Source organism: Bufo gargarizans, chromosome 2, assembly GCF_014858855.1.
Source record: "Bufo gargarizans isolate SCDJY-AF-19 chromosome 2, ASM1485885v1, whole genome shotgun sequence".
Lineage (NCBI taxonomy): Eukaryota > Metazoa > Chordata > Amphibia > Anura > Bufonidae > Bufo > Bufo gargarizans.
In genome coordinates, this window is record NC_058081.1 from 65,040,600 (window position 1) to 65,056,844 (window position 16,245).

A 16,245-nucleotide genomic window follows, 5' to 3' on the forward strand; every position below is an offset into this window, starting at 1 on the left:
AGTAGAAAAAAAAAAAGTTATGGGGGTCAGAATATAGTGATGTAAAAAAAAAAAATATATATATATATATATATATATATATATATATATATATAAGTTTACATTTATTTTTACACTATTAAGACATAAAAAAATAAAAAATATATACACGTGGAGTATCATTGTAATCGTACTGACCCAGAGAATGAAGAGCATGGGTCAGTTCTGCCGCAAACAAAACGCTGTGGGAACAAAACCCGTAAAACAGTAGCACAATTGCGTTTTTTTCCAATTCCACCCCATTTGGAATTTTCTTTACTGCTTCCCACTACATTTTATGCCATAATTAGTGCTGGCATTAGAAAGTGCAACTTGTCCTGCACAGCACAAAAATAAGCCCCCATACAGCTAAGTGACCGGAAATATATATAAAAAAAAAAAAAAAAGAAGAAAAATGAAAACACAAAAACGAAAAAACCTCCGGTTAAAGGAATGTGCCATTGTTCTCCAATAAAACATGCACTTGTGTGATCATCACATGACCTGGACACATTTCTATCAGCTGGAATTGAAATCGGCGTGCCTCATTCGCACGTCAGTGTTCGGTCAGTGGTTTCTTTCAGCGATTTGGATCCAAAAACCAGGTGCGGCTCTAAACATAGAACAGGAGCAGATCTTTCCCTTAGAGCTCATGCACACAACCGTATGTATTTTGCAGTCTGAAAAACACGGATCCGTAAAAAATACAGATGACGTCCGTGTGCATTCCGTATTTTGGGGAACGGAACAGCTGGCCCAGAATAGAACAGTCCTATCCTTGTCCGTAATATGGACAATAATAGGACATGTTCTATTTTTTTTGTAGAACGGAAATACGGACATACAGAAACGGAATGCACATGGAGTAACTTCAGTTTTTTTTTTTTGCGGACCTATTGAAATGAATAGTTTCACATACGGTTCGGAACGGATACGGAAAGAAATATGTTCGTGTGTGATCGAGCCCTTCTACCTTATGTCTGTTTAGGCTCCAATCCTGGTTTTGGCTCATAATCACTGACCGAACACTGACGTGTGAATGAGGAAACCCCAACTGTTGTCCACAGAAATGAATAACCTCAAAGTGAAACCACTGAAAGGGGTATTCCGATTGTTTCAAGTTATCCCCTATTCACAGGAAAGGGGATAACTATTAGATTGGTGGGGGTCCTCTCACTGGGACCCCCACAAATCATGAGAATGGGGGCCTAGAACCCCCTGCAATGAACAGTGCACGCGGTTTCTCTTGCGTGCGGCCGCTCCATTCATTTCTTCCGTGGATAGGTGAGGGCAGTACTCCACTATCTCTGGAACTCCCATAGAAATGAATGGAGCGGCAGAGCGCATCTAAGGGCTATGACTACGGCCGTGGCCGTATTGCGGTCAGCAATACACGGGCACTGGTCGTGTTCGCACCGGCATCATGGATGTGGACCCTTTCACTTGAATGGGTCCGCAATCCGGGATATGCGGTGCGGAACGGAAGCCCACAGAAGCACTTCGGAGTGCTTCCTTTGTGTTTCTGTCCATGCCTCCGCACCGCAAAAAAAAAAATAGAACATGTTCTAGTTGAATGGGTCTCGATCCGTCCTGGCTGCCGCACGGATGTTGCCTGTGCATTGGGGACCACAAACTGCGGTCCCCAATGCACAGAACGGCCGTGTGCAGGAGGCCTAATAATTATCCCCCATCCTATAGATAGGGGATAACTTGAAACAATCGGAAACCACTTCAAAGGGGCTCTTCCTGCATCGGCAAACACTGGAGCCCCCTCTGCTTCTTGTCAACCACATCGCCAGTCAAAACTGGTGCGGTCACTATGGATGACCGCCAATCATTACAGTGGTCAGTGATTGCTGTGGACAAAGTGCGCACCTAGCGGCAGCGCAGGAACAGCTCTAAAATGTTAGTAAAAATGTTAAACCATTTGTGCCAATAAGGAGTCAGAAAGGTCACTGCCTATAGAGTGTATATACCAACCACACTGTTCTGGGGCCCATCAGGAGCCACCGCTGTCATAGAATCCATACTGGCCATGTGAACGCAGCCTTAGATCGCCAAAGGATTCTATCACGATAGGACCCTATATTGCGACTCGGTTTTGGTATACAGGTTTTTAAAGCGTACCGCCATACTTATGCCAATACACTGTCACAAACGCTTGCCACGGGCGTCCATTGTGGAAAACGGTATAACTTTTGGGCGGTGGAGGAAAGATACACAAAGCAAAATGACTGCCATCCATTTGGTTATTAAACCTGCGGGCATGTGAATACGCCAAGCACCCATCACCAATGTAATGTGAAGAGCACGTAATTATTTCTATAGCGTTAGCCCAGGCGCCCACCCATCCCACTTTTCCAGGGATCGGACGTGCCATAAAAGTACTTCATTTCAAAGCCACCTTCAAAAAGGTAAACGATGAGGGCACAGACACGGGAATATAGCACGGCATAGTAACCCGTACAGTATATTGGTGTGTCACATGGCCCCAGTATGGCGGTATTATAGGGTGTGCGTCACTTGGATCCGCAATGATCTGCGCGGCTCAGTAGTGCGGCAGGTACTCAGGTGTTGTGGCACGCCCTATAATACAGCCAAGTGACACCGGACTGACCGCTATAGACCTCTACTGCCCACATGGCACGTGCCCAACCCGGGACAACAAACTTTACTGCTGCTGAAATAATGAAAAATACATTTTAAAATGTCCTAAAAATGTAAATGTCCCCAAAAATTGTCACCGTGACTCCTGCAGTGACGATGGGTACCGGCACCCGCCGTTGGTGACACTCACAGGCTGCTGGCCATCCTCTCTGGCACACTGTGTACAAGTGCCAGGCTCAGCACCACTGCCCACACTCCAGCTCTGGCACAGGGGCCCCGCACGCTACTTATCAGGGACTCCATTCACTTGCCCCGTTGCCCCGCACAAGTCCTCCCGCCTCCCCCTCACTGACAGCTGTTAAAGTGGCAATTCTGCCCCTTCCCACTCTACAACCCAGTGTCTCACCCCCCGGTCCGGGTGTCCGGGCTCGGTCTCGGTGCATTGCCCCTTTAAGAGCGGCTCCGGTACAAGACGATCCGTCCGGAGACAGGAGACAAGGGGGGGGGGGAAGCTAGAGAATACAGACTGGGCGCATGAATGTGACGTCACCGGCGACGCCGACTTAGGCACGTCGCCATGTTGAAGGAGGCAAAAGAATGGGCGTGGCTAACCTAAACATGTGCAGGCAGTGCAATGTGGTTGAAGAGGGGAACGGGATAGGCTGTATCTGGGCGGGAGGACGTCATCTCTTCAGTGCAGTATCATCTTGTTATATTTCACCATGTGCAGGGGCTTATTAGTTACTTTCATGACTTTTCATTCATAGTCATTGTTCTGTTTCAGGTAATGCCCCTTTAAATTTGAAAATGTATTTTCCTTCCAGTTATTACAATCATCTCCCATCCACAGGATAGAGGGCGGGCAACCTCCGGCACTCCAGCTGTTGTGAAACTACAATTCCCAGCATGCTCCATTCATTCCTATGGGAGTTCTGAGAAGAGCGGAGCAAGTGTGCATGCTGGGAGTTGTAGTTACACAACAGCTGGAGTGCCGCAGGTTGCCTACCCCTGGAGGAGATAACTATTAGATTGGTAGGGGTGCTCCGTGAAATTTCTCTACCCTCATCACTTCCTGTGACGTTCCCAGCTTTGGAAGGAGGTGTGCCGCGTAGGCGCACAACGATGGGGTAGCGAAATTTCACCCCGCTTGCGCCAGGAGCCTCAGCAGCGGTTAGAGGGTAGGGAAAAATTACAGGCCAGTGTGCAAGCGCGGCTAACTACTCCCGTCGGGATACACCGCACGTGCGCACCAGTGGACAGGGAGATCTATTATACCGAACATCCATCCGATCACCGCGCCTGCGCGGTGTGGGGGTAGGGAGATCTGATGGCCATTTCTTCTGTTTATATGGAGCCAGCTGAGAGGTAAGGCGCAAGAGCATTAGTTGCTCTTCTCCCCAACTCTGGTGTGAAATTTCCCTACCCCGTCGTTGTGCGCCTGCACGGCGCGGCACACCTCCTTCCAAAGCTGGGAACGTCATGTCCGATGCGGCCGCGTCACAACAGGAAGGGACGAAGGTAGGGAAATTTCACGGAACAGGGGTCCTACTGCTTCGACCCAATGAGAACGGGAGCCTACGCCAAAATGCGCACACTCTCTGTCATGGTCTTACCTTCTTGCTGTTCTCCTTCGTTTGACATGTGCTGGCGGCCATCTTGGTTTCTGGGTTTCTTGTAGCCTCCCACCCTGCGGCTTCTCCTTCCCACTGGGAGGAGCTGGATGCCTAGCTCATATATATAGGAGGTCTGTGGCTTCAGTTCCTTGCTTGGTCCTCCTGTGTGCACATGCTTCTAAGACTGCTGCTGCTTCTGGTTCCTGATCCTGGCCTCGTCTGACTGCCCCGCTGGTTCCTGATCCTGGCTTCGTCTGACTACCCTTCTGGTTCCTGATCCTGGCTTCGTCCGACTACCCTTCTGGTTCCTGACCTCTGGCTTCGCAAGACCCTGCCTCGGTTTAGCCATCCGTTTGGACTTTTGCTTACAGCTTGATTTGCAATAAAGCCTTCTTATTTCCACGCATCTCTTGTTGTACGTCTGGTTCATGGTTCCTTGACATTAGGACCAAGCCATGAATTTTGACGGTACAGGGCCATCCTCGCTACCTACGCTGGTTGCCAGACTTGATCAGCAGGATCACCTGTTGGGTCGGTTCGCTGTGGCGTTGCAAACCCTGCTTGAACGCACGGCTCATTTCGCTTCCGTTGCCGATGGGTCGGTTGTCGCTCCTGGGTCCGCTCCTACTGCCGCTCCGGTTGTTGCGCCAGAGTCTACCCCGACACCTGTTGCTGCGCCTGCGGTGTCTCGGGGTATGACCGGTTCTGCCCCCCTTCCACAGCGCTTTGGGGGAGAGCCAACTCAGTGCCGAGGTTTCCTTAACCAGATGGGCATTTATTTCGAGTTGCTGCCACATGCCTTTCCTACTGAGAGATCAAAGGTGGGCTTCTTGATCTCGCTGCTCTCGGACAAGGCCTTGGCCTGGGCCAGCCCTTTATGGGAGAACAACAATCCGGTGGTTGCCGAGTTTTCCGGTTTTGTTGCTTCTCTTCGGAAGGTATTCGATGTGCCGGCTCGTGCTGCCTCTGCTGCGAAGCTCCTTATGTCCATCAGACAGGGTTCACGATCCGTAGCTGAATACGCCATTGAGTTTCGTACCCTGGCAGCAGAGGTGGGCTGGAATAATGAGGCTCTGGTCGCTGCTTTCTCTCATGGTCTCTCGGATGCCTTGAAGGATGAGGTTGCAGCTAAGGACCTACCAGTGGAGCTCGAGTCTCTTATTTCTTTCCTGATTTTGATTGACACCAGACTCAGGGAGAGACCTTCCTTTAAGGAGAGCCTGCGGAGGTCTTCTAACAGATTGGCGCCTACGTTTGCTGTCCCACCCGTGCCTCCCTCTCCTCCCACGCCTCCTGGGGATGACTTGTCTGGGGGTGAACCCATGCAGCTGGTGTTTGCTCGCCTGTCCGAGGGGGAGAGGGTACTCCGGAGACGCGAGGGCCGATGCATGTACTGTGGTCTCGGTGGGCATTTTCGGTTGGCATGTCCGAACCGTCCGGGAAACGCTCGCACCTGAGATCCTGTCGGGGGCAGATCTTGGGTGGAGTCTCCTCGTCCCCGGTTTCCCGTGTTGACAAACCACTGATCACTGTTGTCCTCTCCTGGGTCGGGGGCTCGGTGACGACCCAGGCGTTGGTGGACTCTGGTGCTGGTGGTTTTTTCATTGATAGTGTGTTCGCTGCCGCCAATTCCATTCCTCTGCAGCCTCGAGGTTCCCCACTGGCTCTTGAGGCGATAGACGGCAGACCCCTTCTGCCACCACATGTGACTCATGAGACCCTTCCAGTGGGGATAGCCATTGGTGCCGTTCACAGAGAGTCGGTCTGTCTCCAGGTTATTTCGTCTCCACACTACTCGGTGGTCTTGGGGTACCCCTGGCTCCAGAAGCATAATCCGACTTTCGATTGGAGATCGGCCGAGATCCTCTCGTGGTCACCGCAGTGTGGGGCTAGTTGCATCCATGGGCCTGTCAAGTTGCTGTGTACTTCCTCGGACTCTCTGTTGCCTCCTGAATACGAAGAGTACCGGGATGTATTCGATAAGGTGCGCGCGGTTGCCCTACCTCCGCACCGCCCATACGATTGTGCCATAGAGTTACAATCTGGTGCCGTTCCTCCTCGTGGCAAGGTCTATCCACTGTCGGTAGCGGAGAATGAGGCCATGGTGGAGTACGTGAGGGAGGCGCTTTCACGCGGACACATCCGCAAATCCTCGTCCCCGGCAGGGGCTGGATTTTTCTTTGTGAAAAAGAAGGGCGGTGAGTTGAGGCCTTGCATCGATTACAGGGGTCTCAATCGCATCACGATCAAGAACGCTTACCCGATACCCTTGATTTCCGAGCTGTTCGATCGCCTCAAAGGGGCCACGGTCTTTACCAAACTCGACCTGAGGGCGGCATATAACCTGGTAAGGATCAAGGCGGGCGATGAGTGGAAGACCGCGTTTAACACCAGGACCGGTCATTATGAATCCTTGGTTATGCCCTTTGGGTTGTGCAATGCGCCCGCAGTCTTCCAGGAATTCATCAACGATGTTTTCCGTGACCTGTTGCAGCAGTGTGTGGTGGTCTATTTGGATGACATCTTGGTATATTCTGAATCCATGGAGGCCCACATTATGGATGTCAGACGAGTGTTGCAACGGTTACGAGAGAACAGGCTGTTCGGTAAGCTTGAGAAATGCGAATTTCACCGATCCCAGGTAACCTTCTTAGGTTACATCATTTCCGCTGAGGGGTTCTCCATGGATCCTGAGAAGGTTTCGGCTGTCTTACAGTGGCCCCAGCCAGTGGTCTTCGTGCCCTGCAGCGCTTTTTGGGCTTCGCCAATTATTATCGGAAGTTCATCAGGGATTTTTCTATGCTAGCCAAGCCTCTCACGGATCTGACCAGGAAGGGCAGTAATTTCCAGGTCTGGCCGCTCGAGGCCATCCGAGCTTTTGAGGCTCTAAAGTCCGCCTTTGTGTCGGCTCCGATTCTGTCGCATCCCAACCTTGGGTTGCCCTTTGTCCTCGAGGTGGACGCGTCTGAGACGGGAGTAGGCGCCCTTCTGTCTCAGCGTAGAACACCAGAGGGTCCTCTGCTTCCTTGTGGGTTTTACTCCCGGAAACTGTCTTCCGCGGAGTGCAACTATCAGATTGGTGACAGGGAGTTATTGGCCATCGTGCAGGCCCTTAAAGAATGGAGGCACTTGCTCGAGGGTTCGGTGGTTCCGGTTCTCATCCTGACGGACCACAAGAATCTGACCTACCTTTCTGAGGCCAAGAGATTGACACCACGTCAGGCCAGATGGGCTCTGTTCTTGTCACGTTTTAATTACGTGGTCTCCTACCTACCCGGTTCCAAGAACATCAGAGCGGATGCCTTATCACGGCAGTACTCCGAGCTGTCCGGGGAGGAGTCGATTCCGACTTCGGTCATACCTCCGAATCAGATCCTGGCCGCCATTCGCACCAGCCTGACCTCTCCCCTGGGTGAGCAGATTTTGGCGGCTCAATCTGGTGCTCCCTCTGGGAGACCCAACGGCAGATGTTTTGTGCCTGAGGAGTTGCGCACTCGGTTGTTGCGAACCTACCATAACTCCAAGGCCGCGGGGCATCCTGGAAAGAATCAGCTGTCCTGGGCTGTTTCACGTCTGTTCTGGTGGCCTTCTCTACGTTCCGACATCGCCGCATATGTAGCGGCATGCTCCGTTTGTGCCCAGAGTAAGTCCCCTCGGCACCTTCCGTTGGGCCTTTTGCAACCCATAGCCACCGGGGAGCGCCCAGGGTCACACCTGGGGATGGATTTCATTGTGGACCTCCCTGCATCCCGAGGCCATACGGTCATTCTCATGATTGTGGATCGGTTTTCCAAAATGTGCCACTGTGTTCCTCTCAAGAAGTTACCCTCTGCACAAGAGTTGGCCACGATTTTCGCCAGGGAGGTCTTCCGGTTGCACGGTTTGCCCAAGGAGATTGTGTCGGATCGGGGGAGTCAGTTTGTGTCCAGGTTCTGGCGCGCCTTTTGCTCCCAGTTGGGGATTCATCTCTCTTTCTCCTCGGCCTACCACCCTCAGTCCAATGGGGCCGCAGAACGATCCAATCAGGCCTTGGAGCAATTCCTTCGTTGCTATGTCTCCGATCACCAAGACAATTGGGTTGACCTCCTGCCTTGGGCTGAGTTTGCCAGGAACACGGCGGTGAACTCTTCCTCTGGGACGTCTCCCTTCATGGCCAATTATGGGTTCCAACCTGCCGTGTTACCGGAGGTATTCTCTCCCCAGGATATTCCGGCTGTGGAGGATCACCTTTCCGTCCTACGTGCTTCTTGGGTACAGATCCAGAGGTCCCTTGAGGTCTCTGCGCAGCGCCAGAGACTCCAGGCTGATCGCAGACGAGCGCCCGCTCCTTCCTACCAGGTCGGAGACCGTGTATGGTTGTCCACCCGCAACCTCAACCTTCGAGTGCCCACTCCCAAGCTGGCGCCTCGCTTTGTTGGTCCCTTCCGAGTGCTTCGCAGGGTAAACCCGGTAGCCTATGCCCTTGCGCTTCCTCCTGGCATGCGGATCTCCAACGTGTTTCATGTCTCCCTGTTGAAGCCATTGGTGTGTAATCGTTTCACTTCCTCGGTTCCTCGGCCTCGTCCGGTCCAAGTGGGCAATCGTGAGGAGTATGAGGTGAGCAATATCCTGGACTCACGCCTGGTCCGCGGTCGGTTGCAGTTTTTGGTCCATTGGCGTGGTTATGGTCCAGAGGAGCGTTCCTGGGTTCCCTCCGCAGATGTCCATGCTCCTGCCTTGCTCCGAGCCTTCCACGCACGCTTCCCTCAGAAACCGTTCCTTACTCCGCGGAGGAGGGGCCCTTGAGGGGGAGGTACTGTCATGGTCTTACCTTCTTGCTGTTCTCCTTCGTTTGACATGTGCTGGCGGCCATCTTGGTTTCTGGGTTTCTTGTAGCCTCCCACCCTGCGGCTTCTCCTTCCCACTGGGAGGAGCTGGATGCCTAGCTCATATATATAGGAGGTCTGTGGCTTCAGTTCCTTGCTTGGTCCTCCTGTGTGCACATGCTTCTAAGACTGCTGCTGCTTCTGGTTCCTGATCCTGGCCTCGTCTGACTGCCCCGCTGGTTCCTGATCCAGGCTTCGTCTGACTACCCTTCTGGTTCCTGATCCTGGCTTCGTCCGACTACCCTTCTGGTTCCTGACCTCTGGCTTCGCAAGACCCTGCTCCGGTTTAGCCATCCGTTTGGACTTTTGCTTACAGCTTGATTTGCAATAAAGCCTTCTTATTTCCACGCATCTCTTGTTGTACGTCTGGTTCATGGTTCCTTGACACTCGCCGCTCTCTTGTTCAGTGGTCAGCAGATCTGAACCACAACTCCCAGCTTGTGAACTTGTTGGATTTTCTCATTAAAATGAATAGGGCATGGTGGGAGTTGTAGTTTCACAATACCTGGAGTGCCGCAGGTTGCCGACCCCTGACATAGGTGAACAGGTCAGAAATGGCAGAAGTAGAAGTGACCCTCGAGTCTACTGTCTAGTCCGACCAAACGCATTGATCGCCTATCCCCAGTAGGCTTGTCACGATACCAAAATTTTGATTTGATTTCGATACCATAAAAAAGTATTGCGATACTCGATACCAGACGAAAGGAAAATAAAACGCCAAAAAAGCCGCCTGCATAACGCATTTTATGAAACGTCCAGCCCATAGCAGAACATTCCTTTACTATTTTTTTGGGGGGACAAGGTGACTAAAAATGGCGAATCACGAGTTTTTAAATTATTTTTTTCTGTTACGGCGTTCTCCGCATAGGACATATTTTTAAATATTTTATTGGTTTACACTTTTTCGGACGTGGTGATATGTAATATGTTTATTTTTTTATTGTTTATATATTTTATATATAATATTGGGAAAGGGGATGATTTAAACTTTTAATATTTTATTGGTGTACACTTTTTCGGACGTGGCGATATGTAATATGTTTATTGTTTATATATTTTATATATAATATTGGGAAAGGGGATGATTTAAACTTTTAATATTTTGGTGTTTTTTTATTTATTTTATTTTATTTACTATTAGCCTCCTTAGGGGCTAGAACCCGTGTCCTATTCACCCTGATAGATCTCTATCAAGGTGAATAGGACCTCACACTCTCCCTGCGGCCCTGTACATAGTGCACACAGCAGCAGGGAGATTACCATGGCAGCCAGAGCTTCAGTAGCGTCCTGGCTGCCATGGTAACCATTAGGAGCCTTGCGATTACACTGCTGGGGCTCCGATCGGAAGCTGCCACTGACACCAATGAATATTCTGAGGAGGGGGGGACCCTGTGGCCACTGCCACCAATGAAGATAATACTGAGGAGGGGCGGTGGCTGGTGGCAGTAGCGCAGCCTAGTATAGGAAATTAGCAAATCCTGGTATCGTATTGATCTGGGTGCAAAAGTATCGATTAGGTATTGAAAGTTCTATACCTGGTGCAACCCTGATCCCCAGTATGAGAAGCACAATTTAAATGGGTTATCTCATGGACAAAATGTGTCACCTATCCAAAGAATAGGTACTAAGTGTCAGATAGCTGGTGGGACCCCCACGATCATGAGACTAGGTGTTCCCCGCCTGAATGGTACAGTGGTCGAGCATGGGCAATGCCGTCCTCTATATGGCTGCTGTGTCAGGAGTGCTGTTCTGACATATGCACTAGCGCTCCATTCACACAGTCAGGGTAGTCGGGCCCCCAGCGATCCTGTCCTTTGATTAAGTGATAAATTCTGTTTATAGGAGGTTTGACTTCTTGATTTAGCTACTCTCCACTATTTATCAGGTTGTTTTTACAGGGTATGCCCAGGCTTTTTAGAAGAGATAACAAAAAAGGCGGCTCTCCAGTGGTTTTCTGGAAATAGGTGCTCTTGCCCAAAATGACTCACCCTGGTCAGTTGCGTATGGTAAAAAAATAGAATAAGGCCTCGTTCACACTTCAGTCTTTAGTCAGTGATTTCCATCAGTGATTTGTGAGCCAAAACCAGGTACAACTGTAAACACAGAACAGGTGCAGATCTTTCCCTTCTACCTCATGTCTGTGGAGGCTCCACTTCTGGTTTTGGCTCACAAATCACTGATGGAAATCACTGACCAAACACTGAAGTGTGAACGAGGCCTAATAGTGGGCAGGAACTCCAATTATGGGTTCATGAGAATGAGTGGGAATATTTTATTCAGTTTAAAAATACATATAGCATTCATAACAATAATATTAATAATATCAATGGTAGTAAAATTAAATACAATAAAATAAATAACAATAGCAATACTATAGCAGCAGTTAATGGCAATAGAAATATATACACTCACCTAAAGAATTATTAGGAACACCTGTTCTATTTCTCATTAATGCGATTATCTAGTCAACCAATCACATGGCAGTTGCTTCAATGCATGTAGGGTTGTGGTTCTGGTCAAGACAATCTCCTGAACTCCAAACTGAATGTCAGAATGGGAAAGAAAGGTGGGCTACAACAGCAGAAGACCCCACCGGGTACCACTCATCTCCACTACAAATAGGAAAAAGAGGCTACAATTTGCACGAGCTCGCCAAAATTGGACTGTTGAAGACTGGAAAAATGTGACCTGGTCTGATGAGTCTCGATTTCTGTTGAGACATTCAAATGGTAGAGTCCGAATTTGGCGTAAACAGAATGAGAACATGTATCCATCATGCCTTGTTACCACTGTGCAGGCTGGTGGTGGTGGTGTAATGGTGTGGGGGATGTTTTCTGGGCACACTTTAGGCCCCTTAGTGCCAATTGGCCATCGTTTAAATGCCATGGGCTACCTGAGCATTGTTTCTGACCATGTCCATGCCTTCATGACCACCATGTACCCATCCTCTGATGGCTACTTCCAGCAGGATAATGCACCATGTCACAAAGCTCGAATCATTTCAAATTGGTTTCTTGAACATGACAATGAGTTCACTGTACTAAAATGGCCCCCACAGTCACCAGATCTAAAACCCAATAGAGCATCTTTGGGATGTGGTGGAACGGGAGCTTCGTGCCCTGGATGTGCATCCCTCAAATCTCCATCAACTGCAAGATGCTATCCTATCAATATGGGCCAACATTTCTAAAGAATGCTATCAGCACCTTGTTGTTCTTAGTTTAACAATAATTCATCCTCAAATGCAATGTCAATGTCTCAATAGGTTGTATCAATATTCCACAGCAGCAAATATGTAAATAACAATGTTGCAGCAATGTTAATGCTGTTGGTTAAAATAACAGCAACAACGTTGTTAATAGCAATAGCTGTAGATGATGCTGGCTTGATATTTCCAAATGTGGTGTCAATCAGACTTCACTTCTCATATGGTGGAAATGATCGCACCTTTAAATATAGTCACACTTTTAATGTAAGCGATTCCTCCGTTGCTGCAACATTGTTATTTACATATCGCACTTTTACTTTGCTGCTGTGGAATATTGATACAACCTATTGAGACATTGACATTGTATTTGAGGATGAATTATTGTTAAACTAAGAACCGGCCGACTATTGAGGAGCTTTTGCTGCTATTTCAGGACTATATTCTGTTATAACATACTGTTTATATATATTTCTATTGCCATTAACTGCTGCTATAGTATTGTTATTTATTTTATTGTATTTTATTTTACTACCATTGATATTATTAATATTATTGTTATGAATGCTATATGTATTTTTAAATTGTATTTTTAAACTGAATAAAATATGCCCAGGCTTTACCAAGTGATGGTCTATCCTCAGGATAGGCTAGGGATCAGCAACCTTTGGCACTCTAGCTGTTCTTAAACTACAATTCCCAGCATGCTGCATTCATGAGAGGACCTGAGCAAATATGCATGCTGGGAGTTGTAGTTTCACAACAGCTAGAGTGACGAAGGTTGCCTACCCCTGGGATAGGCCATTGATAGTCCAGCACCAAGCACACCCACCGATCTACTTTTCTGCAGGAGCTACTACTTCACGTAAATGGGACGAGCAGTTGTAACGATACTGCGCCACCTCTACAAGCGAGACGATGCAGAAGCAGCACCATTACCTCTTCAAACAGCGGATCGGGGGGTGCCGGAAGTCGGACCTCCGCCTATCTGATATTGGTGACCTATCCTGAGTACATCAATATCTTTGCACTGCACAACCCCTTTATAAAATTATCCATTACCAGGGGTGGACTGGGAACTTCAAGTGGCCCTGGAAAAAAATACTAAAAGTGGCCCCATTTTGTAGTCGGGTCCAAATTAATGGAAGGCAGAGCCAGCAATACCATATTGTGGCACATTATACCACCCCAACAGAGCCAAATACTAGTGTCCATCACAAAATACTCCCCCAGCAGATCAAAATACATCCCTAAAAACTTCCACTGGCCAGGCGTGAGGAGGGCCCAGGCGGCCCCCTGGGCATCGGCCCACCAGGAAATTTCCCTGTAAGGTCTATGACCAATCCGCCCCTGCCCATCATTGGTTTGTATATTTTTTTTAAAAAAGGCAAAAAAAGTTTTTTATAAAAATAGAAAAAAACACCCCTTTCCCCTGATTTTATATATATACAGTCATGTGAAAAAATTAGGACACCCTTTGAAAGCATGTGGTTTTTTGTAACATTTTTAATAAAAGGTTATTTCATCTCCGTTTCAACAATACAGAGAGATTAAAGTAATCCAACTAAACAAAGAAAACTGAAGAAAAGTCTTTTCAAGATCTTCTGTAAATGTCATTCTACAAAAATGCCTATTCTAACTGAGGAAAAAGATAGGACACCCTTGCCCCTAATAGCGAGTGTTACCTCCTTTGGCTGAAATAACTGCAGTGAGACGGTTCTTGTAGCCATCTACCAGTCTTCGACATCGGTCTGAGGAAATTTTACCCCACTCCTCAATGCAGAACTTTTTCAGCTGTGAGATGTTTGAGGGGTTTCTTGCACGTACAGCCCTTTTCAAGTCACCCCACAGCATCTCAATGGGATTCAAATCTGGACTTTGACTTGGCCATTCCAGGACTCTCCATTTCTTCTTTTTCAGCCAATCTTTGGTTGATTTACTAGTATGTTTTGGGTCATTGTCATGTTGCATGGTCCAGTTCCGCTTCAGCTTTAATTTTCTAACTGATGGTCTCACATGTTCTTCAAGCACCTTCTGATACACAGTAGAATTCATCGTGGATTCTATGATGGTGAGCTGACCAGGTCCTGCTGCAGCAAAGCAACCCCAAACCATGACACTTCCACCTCCATGCTTCACAGTTGGTATGAGGTTCTTTTCTTGGAATGCTGTGTTTGGTTTACGCCAAACATGTCCTCTGCTGTTGTGTCCAAATAATTCAATTTTGGACTCATCTGTCCAAAGAACATTATTCCAGAAGTCCTGGTCTTTGTCAACTTTATCTCTGGCAAATGTCAGTCTGGCCTCGATGTTTCTCTTGGAAAGCAAAGGTTTCCTCCTTGCACACCTCCCATGCAAGTTAAACTTGTACAGTCTCTTTCTGATTGTAGAGGCATGTACTTCTACATCAACAGTAGCCAGAGCCTGCTGTAGTTCTCGAGATGACACTTTAGGGTTTTTGGAGACCTCTTTTAGCATCTTGCGGTCTGCTCTTGGGGTGAACTTGCTGGGGCGACCAGTCCTGGGCATGTTGGCAGTTGTTTTGAAAGCCCTCCACTTGTAGACTATCTTCCGGACAGTGGAATGGCTGATTTCAAAATCTTTTGAGATCTTTTTAAATCCCTTCCCAGACTCATAGGCTGCTACAATCTTTTTTCTGAAGTCCTCTGACAGCTCTTTTGCTCTCACCATGGTGCTCACTCTCACTTCAACAGTCAGGAGCACACCAAACTAAATGTCTGAGGTTTAAATAGGGCAAGCCTCATTCAACATGCAGAGTAACGATCTACTAATTATGTGCACCTGGTGTGATATACCTGTGTGAGATCTGAGCCAATTTAAGAGGGAATACATGTGAGGGTGTCCTATCTTTTTCCTCAGTTAGAATAGGCATTTTTGTAGAATGACATTTACAGAAGATCTTGAAAAGACTTTTCTTCAGTTTTCTTTGTTTAGTTGGATTACTTTAATCTCTCTGTATTGTTGAAACGGAGATGAAATAACCTTTTATTAAAAATGTTACAAAAAACCACATGCTTTCAAAGGGTGTCCTAATTTTTTCACATGACTGTATATATACATATATATAAAAGAAAACACACACATATTAGGCTACTTTCACACTTGCGGCAGAAAGTATGCCAACTGATGGCATGAGGGCTCTTTCACACTTGCGGCAGGATGGATCCGGCAGGCTGGTCTCCCTGTCGGATCCGTCCTTCCGCTGTTTCGCCGGACCGCCACTCCGTCCCCATTGACTATAATGGGGACGGGGCCTGAGCTCCGGCGCTGCACGGCGAAAGCCGCCGGACTAAAGAGTCCTGCATGTCCGACTTTTTAGTCCGGCGGCTTTCGCCGTGCTGCGCCGGAGCTCAGCCCCCGTCCCCATTATAGTCAATGGGGACGGAGCGGCGTCTCGGCGAAACAGCAGAAGGACGGATTCAACAGGGAGACCAGCCTGCCGGATCCGTCCTGCTGCAAGTGTGAAAGAGCCCTTAGTAAGACTGATCAGGATCCTAATCAGTCTTAAAAATGCCTGATCAGTCTAAAAAATGGATTGAAATGCCGGATCTGGCATTTATTTTTTTCCCCTTTTTTTCGGTCTGCTCATGCCGGATCCGGCACTAATACATTCCCATGGAAAAAAAATGCCGGATCCGGTCTTCAGTTTTTTTCGCCGGAGATAAAATCGTAGCATGCTACGGTTTTCTCTTTTTCCTGATCAGTCAAAATAACTGAACTGAAGACATCCTGATGCAAACTGAATAGATTACTCTCCATTCAGAATGCATGGGGATATGCCTGATCAGTTCTTTTCCGGCATTGAGCCCTTTTGACGGAACTCAGTGCCGGAAAAGAAAAACGCTAGTGTGAAAGTACCCTTAGGTATCACCGCATCCGTAACGACCGGCTCTATAAATATATCACATGACCTACC

At 48.2% G+C, this 16,245-nt stretch overlaps 1 protein-coding gene across 5 annotated transcripts in view; it reads right to left on the bottom strand.

Annotated features, from left to right (window-relative positions):
* Positions 1 to 3,153, bottom strand: part of WIZ (WIZ zinc finger) — a 73,397-nt gene extending 70,244 nt beyond the window's left edge. For all 5 annotated transcript variants that reach the window (XM_044279070.1, XM_044279073.1, XM_044279071.1 and 2 more), the window contains exon 1: positions 3,032 to 3,153. The gene's annotated coding sequence lies outside the window, so the exon portion shown is untranslated. The remainder of the gene's footprint in view (positions 1 to 3,031) is intronic.
* Positions 3,154 to 16,245: the final 13,092 nt, after the last annotated feature.